The sequence below is a fragment of the Aythya ferina genome (genome assembly GCF_964211825.1).
Source record: "Aythya ferina genome assembly, chromosome: 5".
NCBI lineage: Eukaryota > Metazoa > Chordata > Aves > Anseriformes > Anatidae > Aythya > Aythya ferina.
Genome location: NC_140301.1, coordinates 8,365,009 through 8,381,095, shown reverse-complemented (window position 1 = coordinate 8,381,095; position 16,087 = coordinate 8,365,009). Strand labels below are relative to the sequence as shown.

At 34.5% G+C, this 16,087-nt stretch overlaps 1 protein-coding gene across 3 annotated transcripts in view; it reads right to left on the bottom strand.

Moving 5' to 3' along the window:
• The window catches only part of KCNA4 (potassium voltage-gated channel subfamily A member 4), an 84,252-nt gene that overhangs the window by 16,273 nt on the left and 51,892 nt on the right, over positions 1-16,087 (bottom strand). For 2 of the 3 annotated variants that reach the window (XR_014693920.1, XM_084522149.1), the window contains one exon: positions 8,376-8,519. The gene's annotated coding sequence lies outside the window, so the exon portion shown is untranslated. Of the gene's footprint in view, positions 1-6,634; positions 6,680-8,375; positions 8,520-16,087 lie in introns of all 3 variants that reach the window. The other variant, XM_084522148.1, reaches the window with a different exon arrangement.

Below are 16,087 nucleotides of genomic sequence, written 5' to 3'. Positions count from 1 at the left end.
GCAATTATATTCTGACTACAGCAATTTAGATGATGACAAACTAAAGACCCACTATACACATAAATAGTCTGGTTTTTGTTTACAGGTAACAAGAAAGTTAACCTTTAAAAGGTATTTATGCCATCCTTTAATTTATTGTACTGAGATTTACGCACTGTGTTTGTGGTATTTTAGCACTTTCTACATATTGCACTAGGATTCTGATTTTACAAGATAAACATGTATCTTCTTTATTAAAGGAAGAGATTAATTTTGTGGATCCTCTTTTACGTCGGCAGATCCTGATAGTCCTTGCTGATCTGTGCTGCAACTAACTCAAAACACCTATGGAACTCGGTATCTTTCTTTTCTTCTTTCTCACACAATAGGAATTTGTCTATAATTATTTTTGTACAGCTCTATGTAACAAATTATTATCATGCATTCCCACTTCCTGTCGTATTAGCATTATTTGCGCAAGTGCAAAGCAGTTCAGTTTCCACTGGACCATAACTTATAAAATGACATGTGATAGCTTTTTGTTCCAGCAGGTGGATTTTTTTTGTTGTTGTTGTTACAGTTTTGCATTAAATTCAAAATTCTGACTCTTACTTCACCTTGCTGTTTTGATGGAAAAAACTGTTAATCCTTTAAGAAAAAAAATGTTTTGAAAATTCAGAGATGCCAAGACAAAGATAACTACTTAGTATTTTATATTTAGCATCATGATATGCTGTCATTCAGCTGCAATCTTCTGTCTGCTGCAACTTTTGCTAGGAAACTAGTATTTATTAAAATCTTTGCCACTGACATTAAACCATGATCTTTCTCATTTCTTTTGAAAAGACATGTTCCTGCTTCTAAAATGTGCCTGATTTTCAGCATACTACCTCATTTTCAGGTATTATTCGTTGTACATTTACCACTTCTTTCCAAATGTTTTTCTGGGGCAGCACAAAGAAACAAAAACATAAAAAATATAATGTATCCTATATTAACACATAAAAATAATAAAAAATACTAATTCTCACCTTTTACTTTACCAAAAACTCTGAACAATTCTCAGGGGCACTACACCTGAACACTCCTGCAGAACTGAGAGGTTCTACCACCAGGCTGTAGTCTACTCAATGAAAAATCTTTAAAAATACATTCATTGTATCTGGGAATTTCACGATAAAAACAATGACCAACATAGTCTAAACGGCAGCATTAAGAAACATCTTCCAAATAAGGTGGTGAGTGCAAATATAAAAGGCCTATTTTGCTAATGGCAAGTATCAGAAAATCCTCAGAGAAAATCAAACAAACAATAACCCCACTTTAGAAAAACATGCATTTTTTTCTCCTTGTCAGTAATCAAACAGGTTCCTTTTTTGCATAATTATACAGTTCTTCTAGTAAGCTTGTTTTTTTATTTGTTTGTTCTTCTCTAAAATAATCAGCAATTAAATCCATTCTGCCTACTGCCCATTTCCCATAATTAAACTCCCCTTTCATCTCTCTGGCAAGATGCACTTCTCTAAGGATACACATCATGCAAGGGTTGGTTCTTCCCACTCACCTGTAATTCAGAGCCCTGAAATTGTCCTCAAATTCTTCCTTGCCTATAGTGTTCTTTGTCCCTTTAGGTCAGCTTCCTGATGAAACTTTTTATAATGCAATAATTCATGCCACTTTTTTAATGGTAAATCTTCATTTCATATTACCCATACCCACGGTTTTTAAGCCTCATTTGATACATGGGTAACACTGGAATTCCTAAGTTTTATTCCTATGGCCTCTTTAATAGCTTTATTTTTGCACTGAATTGACAGGTAATGTCAAGCACAGGTAGCATTTAACAACTGTTTTACTCCACTATCAGGGTTGTTACTACTCTCTATCACTTGATTACTTTTATTTTTTTAAGTAGCTTAACTGAGCAGTACAATAGTCAAGTATTGCATTCAGCAAACACCACCACCAAATCAATTTTCAATTTTTTCCCAAGCGTTTATGGTAAACTCATATAAGCTAAGTCATAAGATATTGTTTTACATTCCTTTGACTTTTCAATGGAACTTGATGAAAAAAATATTATGGAAGCATCTACTTGTAGCTAACAAAAGCAGATGAAGACAGTTGAAACCTTCAACTGATAAAGTCCATTCTCATCCAAAGGATACTCATGAGGTTTATTATATCTTGAAACATCTACTTATACTGCACCAAGCAGTATATCACAAGCATGAAAAATTCAGGTGTACAAACTAAAACAAAAGACTGAAATGCCACAGTGAAAATATGCCAAAACTTCAAGCCTTTTCCTGAGAAACTGCATTATAGCTCTTGATTTTTCCTCCAAATCTCTTCGCTGAAATTCATTTATGATTCCAAATATTAGTGGAAATTTCTCACATACCAACAGTATTCTGTTGTAGTGCTGCCTGCCACAGCATTTGTATGGCAGTCAAGATTTAAGTCCAGATGTAATGGTGAGGAGGTACTGGATGAAATAATTGGACAAAATTGGAAAACAATTGAAGTTTTCAAAAGCACACGCCTGTGTAAGAATTTATGCCTCTGTGTACTTTTCTGACCATTCCGTGATCTAATAAAAAAATGTTAATTGTCCCTACAAGTTTTAATATGCAGTGTTTTGTACACTGACATAGATGTTTTTCAGTTCCAGTACCACATTGTATCCACAGTGATACTTCATTGCTTTGGTGTTTTGTTTTCCTCTTCTAGCTTGGGGCTATGTTATCCTCTTCTAGTTCACTTTCTATTTATAAGACTATCTAATTCACAGCTACATTCTAACCACAGAGATCATAAAATGATGTATGCTCCTAGATACGACCTGAGAGTAAAATAAGGAGCAAAAAAAAACACATTCCCTGGGAGAGTATTTCTTGTTCAGTTTTAAAAGAACAAGATGCAGTATTAGAGAAAGTCTTGGAGGAAATGTGACAAGACCCTACAGCATTTACTGATGAGTAACAAGCAGTGAGAGAAGCAGAGCTATCTATGTGGTAAATCTTTTAAAAGAAAGTATAGATCAAGATAGCCCAGAAATAAATCCTGACTGTGGTCAAGAACATATGAAATGAAAATATAGTTTGAGTGTGGAAAAGAACCTGATGCAAAAAAGAGAGAGAATAGTTTTTCCAAAGGTGGTGTATTCTGAAATTCTAGGGGGAGGACGGAATTCATTATGGACAACTCTGTATGCATTACGTTTGAAAACCTGTTTGGGCCAAATGTGACTGCAAAAAGAAGAAATCATCAGAAATTTTGAGCCTGAGCCAAGTACGAAAATAAATTAGCAGAAATTTGTTTTTTAGTGATGCACTTAGTACAACCTGGCAGCAATTGGCAATCCAATTATAATCAACACAAGCACAATCACAAGGCAACATTATAACTTAGCTAGAGCTACAAAAATCACACGTTACTTGAAACCAACTCATCCAAGGATAATTGTTGCAGCAATATGAACACTGGTATTTCTGGAATTCTTTGCTTCATATCCCCCATTCACAATTGCAAAGTAAAATGCTCATTTAAAAGAACACAGGTTAGACACAACATAGTACAGAGAGAAGAGTTAGATTAAATAAAATAGCTTAGCATAGCATCAAACCCTTATTCTGCATGTTGGATACTTCACATGAAATTGCAATCTGCTGCATAAGCAAGCTATATGTTGCAGCTTGTTGTTCATGTGTTGGATATTTGAGTTGGGGTTAAGAGAAAAGATCATTTAAAAGCTTTTCTGAAGAGAAAGTCTGTCCATTTTATACCATCCTGAGGGGGATTTTCCATAGTAGAAACTATGGAAAATGTCATAAAGTAGGAAAAAAAAAAAAGTTTTAAAATAGTTTTGCTATTTTTAAAGAAAAAGAAAAAGAAAAAGAAAAAGAAAAAGAAAAAGAAAAAGAAAAAGAAAAAGAAAAAGAAAAAGAAAAAGAAAAAGAAAAAGAAAAAGAAAAAGAAAAAGAAAAAGAAAAAGAAAAAGAAAAAGAAAAAGAAAAAGAAAAAGAAAAAGAAAAAGAAAAAGAAAAAGAAAAAGAAAAAGAAAAAGAAAAAGAAAAAGAAAAAGAAAAAGAAAAAAGAAAAAGAAAAAGAAAAAGAAAAAAAGAGTATGTCTAGTGTAGTACTGTTCTTATTAGCAGCTCTCCTTCAGAGGAAAACTAGACAAACATTCATTTCAAACATCATTCTTAGGCCACATTTTGCTTACTTGTTTTACTTTTTAACAGATGAGACGTTTATAAAATGAGGCAACATATTACAGACAGAAATGGGTTTGAAAGAGAGATTTTAACTTCTGCGTGTAACGACAGGATTGAGGAAATTATTATCTGCACTCTTGTTCTGATTTTACATTTTACAAAGCTGCTATTAGAATTAAGTTCCAGTTCTGAAGTCCTCGCATCACTTAAATTTCCATTGTTAGAAGAAAGATTTGTAGCAAATCACAAAAGCAAAACTCAGACCAAAACAGACCACGTTTTAAAAGGAAAAGTATTTTGTAACGTGATTATTATAGAAATCCTGCTTCACTATTTTTCTGATTACCTAGAATACTGTGCTTTCATAAAAGTAAATAAATAAATAAGTCTATCCAGATATTTGTCAGAGCAACATATAAATTCATCAGGTTTGGAATAATGTAATATCTAGGAATTAAAGTGGTTTTATTAAGTGGCCTCAGGTTCTAGACAGGAAGCCAGACTAACAAAACAGTCCTTAAGGGAAACAGTTACTTGAGGCGTTTTTCAGGATCAGATTAGCTTTTCATCATAAAGGCTTCCTTAAGAACTAAGTTTTAAAAATGCAGTCATGTATCATACTGGTATCTGTTTATTGTAGTTAATTCATCTGGAAGTTTGCTTTAGGATGTTATTGAAACTGAAGTTCTTTGTATTCATGGTAGACTTTCAGCATTGTCCTTGTGATATACAGATATACCCTCCTCTTTATTTCTCTTACCCACTTTCTTCCTACTCAATTTGCACTATTTGCTTGATGAAGCCACTTTTTGCAGCTGAAATGCAGTTAGGGCAAACATACAAACTTAGTAAGTGAGCATGTACTTTTTGTACACAAAATACAAAAGTACTCATTACCTCTCACAGTATGCTGGCAAGGCAAGCACCTACAATAGGAGACTTGAGATAATGAAGTTTAATAATTTTTCCATTGAGAATGAAAAGCTAGTCACTTTGAACTCAAGAACTGTAGGCATTGAAAGACTTTGATGGTACTATGTTTGTAGGGCAACTCAATTATTTATATGGCAACCACTGCTGTAACCCATTATCACTTCAAGAATCTGTAAGTAGTTGTCTTCGCATTCCTCGGAGGTTAAAATAACCCACTGAACCTTAACTTATAGTGGCTTTCTGAGGTTACATAGGAAGCATAATGTACTATGGGAACACGATTAGGATTTGGACTCTAACCCAATGTTAGTTTACGACTGTGAGGACATAGCAAAATCAGATTAAATATTCTCCTTAGGTTATAACCTTCCTATCTCCAGCTACCAGATTTCTAGGATTCCGTTGATCCCCAAAAATGTTGTAGACACCTGGTAAAAATTTTCTTCATATCTCTACACCTACAAAGACTTCAGAGGGTTACCCAGGTTCAAATGATGGCTATGTTCATCCATGCCATGATCAACACTGCACAGTAAAAGCAAGCTACTAACATCTGAACACACTGAAAAGTTTCTGTGAAATAAAGAGCAAACAGAGCTACAAAGGTCTTTAAAGCCTAAATGAAAGGACAAATCCAGGGAAATACTTCAGCCTCTTCACAACCTCTAGGTATTGGCTTTCAAGGATCATAGATGAAGCAATTTTATATGTTTGCAATGTGCCCTATACAGGGTAATTCAATATAGCATAAACCAGCCAAAGGATAATGGTCAGGAACACACAACACATGACATAAAGAAACCATCCGGGGCACAGAGTAAGCAGGCTGCAGTGCAAGCCACAAAGGTTTTCTCAGACCATTGCACTGTTCAAACATCCATTCACCTCTGAAGTATATCAGCAGGAGCTGTCTGGCTACATTTTAAAATGACTTTCTTTGGTTTCCATTCAGGCTGAAATGGACAAACTGTTTAACGCTGTTTTACAAATACAAGGAGCCTTATTTTCTCTCTCCCAGTGTGGGAAGAGAAAGTGAAGACTGGTGGAAGACTGGTGGTCTAAATCCCAGTTCTCCCATGTGTACCAAATGAATCAGATCTGGCAGACAAGCAGATGGTATGTGATTTAAACATTTCATTGCTCTCTTAACCTTGCCTAATGAATAATTTGGAACTAATTGCAGATTGTGTAAATACAGCTCATCATTTATGACTCAAGTAGCAAATGCTTCATTGAATTCAAACCTCACTTTAGCCAAATGGTACCTTCATTTTTGTGTCTGTATTAAGACAGTATGAAGTCTGTGAAGGGAAATCCAACAGAGAGTATTCCTGTGGGGAGCAAGTTTCTTGAGTTTGCAACACCCTACCTATTCTCTTAAGCTCTCTGTTTGTGTATATTTTAATTTTTAGAAGAAAGCAGATATTTATTTTCAATGACGTGACCTAAAAAATAGGCTGAAGAGTGCTTACTATGTATGTAATTTTTTTTGCAACACTTACTTTTTTTCCAGCATGGACCAAGCACCAGATTTGCAGTTATAGCTTCTGTAAAACAAACAAAAATGGCACATGTAATTCCACTACACTAAGCGATGAGTGTGTAGCAGTACAGGTTGGGTTTCATTGGAATTCTAAGAGATGCTGGGAATTAGTTTCACATTCCACAATTTCTGATTTTTTGCTTTCAAAGTACATAATCACGTAGTAATTCAGAGAATACATGAAAGGGAAGTAGCTTGTGTTGCTAATGATAACTAGCTAATTAAGTACCACTTTTTCTCAAATTTATTTGATGCCTACCTCCTTGTGTCTTGATCTTAAGCTACCACTACGTTTACCATCATCAGCAACCAATACTGTGTAATCCCAGGGCAAGAAGTATTCTTAAAATATTCCATCAAGGGTTTTTATTGTTGTTGTTTTGTGTTTTGTTGGTGGTGTGTTTTTGTTTTGTTTTGTTTTTTAACCAAGATTAAATCTCCAGGATTAGCCATGAATTGTATTTAAAAAAAAAAAAAAAAAAAAAAAAAAGAAATTTAGTTATTATTCAGGAGCAAAATTTCAACAAACAGGTAAAAAAAATGCATGAATACAGTTACTGTGAGGAGTAAAATGCACATGACAGTGCACAGACAAAGCATCATCAGCCCTAATCCCTGCCAGTGCAATGAAGAATCAGACTTCGAGTAGGACAACAAAAGATGATGTTTTTTCATCAATAACTGTGAAAAAGACTTTGGTCTTATATGGTACCTTTGGCAGCAACATGAATCTTCAGTGCATTCAGAGCAAAAGAAACACCGAAACCTTTTGGATTTAAAGAGAATTTTATGCACAGTGAAAGAAAAACATGCTCACAAAGTTCCTATCGCTCCAGATTTGGGTCCTAAAAGATGTAAAGATGTGCTAGATTGTTCTTTTGGAAAGAAGTGTTTCTATACATACATAAATACTACCTGAAGTTTTCTGCTATGGAAAAATGTTCTCTTGTCCAATAAAACAACTCTCCCTCTCACCTATATATACACACGTGTACATACATACGTTTCCATGGTTTTCCTTCTATCTTCATAAAGCATATTAAATGCTGTTTTCTTTGATCTATTTAAGACCATGTAGCTGTTCATCTTTGTAGCATGTTAAAAAAAAGGCAATGGAAAGCACTTTTGTGACAAATGGGCTAGGTTTGTAGCCATTGCAGAGAAGTTCTATATCACAGATCATTTGGAAAAACAGATAGTGGCTATCTACACAGATATGTATAGTCCTTAAAGCCGACATATTGAATGGAGTAATTTCCATTTGTATTTTTAATTATGAAGCCTAAGCAATATGTTATTTTGTTTAAAAAAAGTCTTTATTACAGTGATGCTGAATTTACTTTTCATATCCACAACAAAGAAATGCAATTTACATAGTGGTTTTAAATTAATTCTGTTGTGTTTTCTAGCTATAAATTAATTACCCTTTCAGTGATGTTAGACTATTGTTTGTGATACAGTGCTTCATTACAAGAGACATAGGAAAATAAATGTATAAGACATGGGTTTAGATTACCAGTCAAGATATATCCTTTTTCTCCCTGAGTGGTATAGTAACTTCGGTCATTTTCAAGGTGAGATCATTATTTAACTCCATCAACTCAATCAAATTAAATCTGACTTACACATCACATTAGTAAGGGTACCATTAGGTCAAATACTACAAAAATTACTTATTTATATCTCTAATTACAGCTTACTGTTGAGCTCTTGTCCTTGAGGAACTTCTTTTTCAGAAGATATGCAACACAAACTTGATAAATTCTTTATGAAGTGCAGGAACTCCTTCATCTTTGGAACCAGGGAAGCAATGATGTCTACTTTGCCAAGCAAAAAAGGCGGCCCTGCAAAGATAACAGCATAGCATGCTCAGGAAAATATGTTTCAATCAGTCTGAAATTAACTGAATTGTTCAGAATTAACTGAAATATTCTATTTGAACTCCATCATATAGACACAAGTATATAAAACATAACAGTTAAAATGGTCAATCTAGCTGGTAGATACCTCAAGATATTTATTCAGCAGTTGTAATATTGATAAGGCTTAAATTCCTGAAGAATAAACAGAAATCTAATTGGATTACCACTCAGACCATCAAAAATGGACATAAAACTCAAGCTTTTGAATCTGTCTCCTGAGATGAACTTCAGATTGATTAGATTCCACAGGAAAGCAAATGTAAAAAAGATTAAATAAAATGAGCAACGAGGTAGGTAGCAGGGACAAATCCATAGTAAAAACAACATTTAATCTTCTTTAAAAATAAAAATTGCTTACTTATTGCTTAAATAAAAATTGCTTGCTTACTTTTCTGCTTTGTACTGTTGCATCACAAAGAAATGAATAAAACAATGATGTCTCCCTTATGCTAGCTTTGGTTCTCCACACCTTAATCCTTTGAACTCTGCCTCCCAGATATCACATGTATTCTCTGAGCACAGAAAACTACTGTTTCCTTTTTTTTTTTTTTTATATATAGATCGTCAGAATGTATACATCATATGACTTGAGAACCACAAAAGTATCTAACTGTAACAGCATATAAGTGTTTTAAATGTTGGAAGAAATCAAAGCAAGTAATAAACAAATGCTACTAAGAAAGGACCATGAATTCCACTCTGATTGCCTGTCAAGTTTTGTGGAGAAACACACAAATTCTTCTTGGATTTTTCTTCTACAAAGATTTATGCTTTTATAAGTTTTACTGGAAGCAATATTCAAGAGGACAGAACTTTAAAATCACATGGGTGCATAGTTACTGGTATTAACATGTACACTTATTCACATAGTCACAACAGAAGTGTTTTCTCATATACTTAGTCAAGTAAATGCAAAATGATCGCAGTTAGTAAAGATCACTCACCAAGTATGAAATTTACCCCATCAATCAATGTCAGCACAAAGCTTAAGTAGCTCTAATTCCACTAAAACCTGGGTGAGGACCATCTCTTATATAAGATAATTCCACTTTTGTCCTCTATTTTTTTGATAAAGATAAGAAGATTGAAGATGAGACTGAAAAAAAAAAATGAATTTTAAAGATAAAATGACTCTGTATCATGGAACTAAGTGATTCATAAACAACTGATGATACCTAAAAACTACCACACAATCTATCCTCAAAAATGGTTTGAATTCTTCAGGTTGCTTATGTTCAATTTTCATGTATGTTCATGGCACCCAAGCCTTTTTGCACACCATTGGTAGAACTTCTGCAGGTTTCATCAATTGCAGCTATGAAAGTTTCTCAACAAGATTTTGAGGTGTCTGTTTATATTCCATCATTTATGATCTATTTTCTCTTTGAACTCCAACCACATAAGAAAACATTTTATATTCATTTACATTCATTATTCTCAGATTGTTCCTGAACTAAGTGTAGGAAAGAAGTAACAGGTAATGAATTATTAGCTTGTACCACACTCTCCTGTTGATCGCTTTGGCTCTGGATCATGTATTGTAAATACTAACCTCTGAGGATTTTAATTTATGCTGAATAGCAATGATGTGGATTTGGAACTCCAAAGTACTTACAGGTCTTTCTTAGTTCCATCATCACTCATTTACTTGGCTAACACTTCCTTTTCTGTTATATGCGCAATGACAGACAAAAACTTTAGCTTTATAAAACTAGGAAATCCCGTGGCTCTTAGAAAGGGAATTCTTAATCTTCTCCAGTAACTGCTTTGGCTCGGAAGCCTAAATTGGAAAAATTCATGCTTTACTATCGCAGTTACTTAACTGAACCTTTAAAGTTACAAAACACAATGGATTTATATTTTTATTGAGAAGTGTATGTTTTCCTTTTCCCACTTAAATTCTGCAGTACTGTTTTCTCATTCTCACATTACTCAACCCTGTCTTATGTGGAACCGGAAGTAACTGAATAGTAACAATTAGTAACAGCATAAAAATTCATCTAGTGGGTTCAAGGCAGTAATGAAAGCTTGCTCCACTCTCCCTCCCACTTTTTTGGTGGTACTCAACCCCAAAATTATTAGTAAATATGTCTAACTTTGTACTTTTTCATTCATAAATCAAGATTTGATGCAAGAAATTCTGAAACTGAGTCGTATTCTTCTGAGACACATAGCCATGCGCAGCAGAAGTAATGGAACCTTCTTCCTTACTAGGAAAAGATAATTTTGAAATAAAGGTATTGATCATATGTGATCTTGGAATTTGGTTTCATCTTCAGACTTGTATTTTTATAATTTAAGTCATCAACCTCTAGAAAAAAATTAATAATATCACCACTGATAAATATTTTTCTGCTATTTGTAATCAAGCTCCGTTTTTCTCTTGTTTTCTTCTGTTACTTAAAAGCTGTTGAGAATGTTGAGCAATACCCTAATTGCTTGAATTTATCTATAGGGGATTTCCAAAATGAGTTAACGCTTGCTGAAAATTTAAGTTAACTATACTTGGAAGTTTCACAATATATTTACTAATTCAAATATTCCAGTTTAGTACAGGTACACTGATTATAGCTGCAAAGATAATTGATTATATTCCTGTTATATGTACAAATGCACTGATACTCTGCACATTGTAGGTACTATATGATATGGTACCATATGATGTACCATGTTTGATGTACCATGTATGTACCATGTGATACGGTACATTTTGAGCCACACCAGCCTCTACCTTTTCCAACCTTTTCTCACAAACCTAATTCTGAGAAACAGAAATCAGCACATGAAACAACCTTCATTCCATTTTACTCTTCAAACTTTCTTCTGAGATGGTACACAAAATCTGTCAAAACTGAGGTATTTTGTGAAAAGGGATTGATTTCTATCTCTTGTTGGACTGATATCATCAACACATTTGGCAACTGTAAGATGATCCTTTGTTATTCCTGACTGATGTCAGATTATTGCCTGGCTTTGAATCTGCTGTATATTTCAAAAAGGTACTGAAGATAATTTTAGTGTGATACAACAGTGGAAAAAAATAAAACCACGACAAAGAGGAAAAAAGTTCACATGAAATTGGTGCAAATACATTATCAACACTGGAGAAATGTAAAGAGCTGTTGTTATTTTCTCCACTCACACTACAGCAAATTGCTCCGCTCCCAATAACAGTTGTGCCATCAGAAACTTTCATTAATTCCCGATAATTCCTGAAGAACCAGTTACATTTTGAATTCCCACAGCTACCATCAAAAAAGACACATAAGTTTGAAAGTTCTGCTTTCATTCGGTCTTCACAGAAGAAGCAGAATAGAATCAATCCATAACATCAAAGAATCTCATGATGACTTTCAATTCAGATATTCAGTTGATTTCACAAGACTCAGTACTGTGAAAATAGCTATGTCCAAATAAATTCATTCATGTGAGCAGTCCCATTGGATTATAGTGGGACAAAATGTTAACATTTTGTGTTAGAAAAATAAAAATAAAAATCTGACAAAAATAAACGTTTTTAACAATGTATTTGCCTTCAACTAGACCTTCAACTGAAAATGAGTGTTTACGTTTTGCAGCAAGTCAAGGTCAAAAAGATTGCCAGTATAGTCAGAACTGAACCATATTAAATGAAGCAAAAATTGAACTGGCTGTACCATATTCATGTGGTGCTTCAGGCCTCCAACCTGCCACCTTTTTAGTAACAGTCATAAACTTTTAATCTTACAAAAGATTCCATTTGTGACCACAGGGCTGGCTGTGTCTTTCAGCATACAGGCACAAGTGAAGCATGCTGCTATATGATGTGCACTGCCCTAGGAGGTGCTCAGGGACGTATAGCGCGTGACTCACATACAAGCCTTTTTCTCTTCTCCACTGGCTGGCAAAGCCATAAATTTAAACTGGACTCTTTTTGTAACAAGCAATGTCATTCTTGCAGCAAGCAAGCTGCTTACTTTTTCCCCCCATACTCACTTGTTTGCAGACATGCCCCACAGCAGGTACATCTACTTTGCAAATTAAAGGTCTGAGCCTTTTCTCATGTTCAGCCTGTTTATGTGCTTTCATGTTTAAACGGACAGACCACCAGTAAAAAATGTTACAGACTTGTACATAAGCATCAGCTCCAAATAGAACTCTTCCTAAGCACTGTGAGGATGATCTACACCTGACCTGTATCTTTGCTTGGTCAGAAAATGTGGACAGAATGTATACAGATCACTGGCACTTTTATGCTTACCTTGTCCTTGACCCATCATCACATGTTCTTTTCTAGATCTTTTAACTGATGTTTTATTTAATAGAAATAGTGGAAAAATTAGAGCTTATCTAGCTCTAACTCCATTACAATGTGTAACAAATTTTGAAGCTTGAAAAGTAAATCTATTTCTCGGTGCTTCATTAAGTTGTGTCAAATATATGGGTGTTTGTGACTATGTGCTAATTTATGCACTTGTCTTAGCTATACAGCCCAACAAAACCAAGTCAGGGTGCTCTGGAACCATATGATTATGGAGCCCTATTCTGATACTGCTGACAGGAGACGCTTCAATAGAAATTCCTAATACCTGGTAATATTAGAACCCATGACCAGAAAAAAAGGCAATGCAGTACAGAAGGCAATAGTGAATGGAACTCATCTAATTTAATCTTTTCTTCTAAAAATAAGCATCAGAAAACATGCCTCTGAGTAGGAGAATTCCTCAGTAGGAATCTGTATGAAATATTGGAGAGGTTTGTGGTCCAGGTCTTTTATATTCATAGCAAGAGGAAATGATTAAAGAACAGTTTGACACTATAAAATTATGGTGTGAAACTTCACAAGCAGTATGGAAGATATACGATCAGTGGACTATCATACAGTGCGAAACGTGAAATTGGATAATCAAATTTCTGTCACAGATCCCGGATTCAGCAATCATATCAGACACAACCTCATTAACTGTGGTAGGCTACGTAAAATAAAAGAACAGGCGGGTTTTCAGATACGATGCAGTAGTCTTTTTGACCACTGATGCAAAACACATCTCAGTGTTCTCTTGTTACTTGTTGCTATTTTTGCATGTCTATAAAGAATTCTCTGGATATAATTCTGAATGCAAACCTCAGAATCCCAAAATATTTTTAGTATATGGGTTCTATTATGTAAAAGATAATGTCTAATTTTACCGAGCATAATTTAGAATTGGCAAGTCACCTGGTAGCAAGGAGTAAGGAAAGGAAAGACTCATTATGCTGTATTACCCATAGACAGACATGCCTGCACAGCAGCAATCAAATATGACCGTATTATGAGGGACGTATAATTAGCATAATATCCATCAAAGGAAGCAATTCACCATCTTTTCTAGATCACTTGAGGAGACTTTAGACTGAACTGTACAAAAGGCCTCCTCTTTACTTCACAGTGTAATAGAACTTGCATCCATAAAAACAGCGGATGCAAGTCACCAAAACAAACTGTCTCAAAGACAACCAGAAAGGCTCTTTCTGGGAACTATGACTAAAGAAAGCACATGTTAAAAATTAAAGAAATCAATCTTTAAATTTTTGTTACCCACAATAATATTCATTAAACTCCTTGTCCTCATATTCACTGGAAATGTAGACTTACAGGAATTCAGCTTTTTATTCTTTACCTTACTGATATAAAAAATTGTTTCATTCTTCGAGGCTTAAATAAGACATGCACGCTGAAAAACATTGTTTTTAAATGACTCTTGTTTTTTCACCCATATAGAGACACATTTTGTACTTGCTGTTGGTCTGATTTTATATTCTGAAAATATTAGGAGAATCAGGATAAGCCATTGCAGTCAAACCTTCACTCCTTTGTTACAATTAATTTGATCAAACTTTTTGATTTCTCAATCTTTAATACGGTTTTTGAAAAACATACTAATAAAATAATTGATTATGGGTGGTAACATTATTTGCATTTTCTCTAATAAAGGCAGTTTCAGAAATCACAGAATCATTAGGTTAGAAGAAAATTAAGGAGTTCATGTAGCTCATCCTCCTGCTCAAAGCAGACTGAGACTAAGACAGATTTCCTTGGGCTTTGTCCAAATGGGTCTTGAAATTCTCCAAGAACACAGATTCCACTACATCTGGCAAACCTGTCCTAATGCTTAATTATCCCACAATGATATATTTTTTTCCTCAACATACCTAATTCAAGCCACTCTTGTTTCCACCTATGACCACTATCTCTCTTTCTTCCACCTCAGTTAAGAACCTGTCTTCATTTTCTTGGTAACTCCTTAGGTTTTGAAAGTCTTGTTTGTCTGTTAATGGATGCAGGATCTACATGTGTTTAGAAATGCAAATGGATTAATTAGCAATGCCTGTAAATGGGAAAAAATCACACTGCAGTAAGTTTTACATTCTTGCCTATTGAAGTTTTTAAAAATTTTGCACAATACTGTTCATATTTTATAATTGTTTTTAAAGTATGCGCGCTAAAAAAAATTGGGGAGGGACAGCAACGTATGACTCAGTTTGATTGACAGATAGATCACAACTAAATGGTGGGAGTTGAACTACTTTCAGTTTCCTTATTACACATTCCCCTACCTAGTATCGGCATTCCCACTCACATTACAGCCAGCAGCTGTGAAGACAGAACATGTATCTTTAAATCTGGAACATAAAGAGAGAACCTTGGTTCAAATGATGCTGTAGTAATTCACAAGACAGAAACAGTATGAAAATAATAGACAGATGGCCTTTTGAATAGGACTTTCTTAAACATTTCCAATCAGTTGTCAGAGAAGGTTCATTCCAAAGTATTCATTCTGGGCACATTCCTTTTTCCACTACGTTACAAAGAACATCTCGTGAATACTGCCACTTCTGGATCAGCGGTGTCTTATCAGAGGCACATGTAAGCTTTGACATCAGTAGATACCATGCTGTTGTTGTGCTCTTTATGTGCTTAGAAGTTCAGTGCATTCACTTTCCCCTGTCCAATTTCTTTGGTTTTTTATTAACTCTTTTACCATTAATATTTTTTTTTACTCTTTTTAATGAGAGAAAAGCCTCCTTGAGCCTGCAGGTACAACAATCAATTTTTTAAAATGTCAGAGCTCTGATAACGGCCTGGTTCTTTAGCAACTATTAAATAATTAAGAGGTTGCAGCAGCAGTTTGAAGTGGCCCACGTCCATGCTTGATAATTTATTTTCGTATCAAAACCATTAATCATGGACAACCTGCCTTTCCATGTCATTTGAGGACAGATTGTTTTAAGGCTGTCTTGATGAGAAGGAAAAGAAAACACACTGTACTAATAAACAAGTAAAAGAAAAATCTTTTTAGGTTAAAATTAGATTCTACAGCTAAAGTTTGTTTCCCTTTCACACATCTGCCTTTCCATTTTCCTGCTATAGTGAAAACGAATCTACTTTGCATCAAATGAGAACAGACCGAGACTGCAGAACAGCATGTCTTGGTTTATCACCCCACATTCTTTCAACTTTTTTCTTAGTT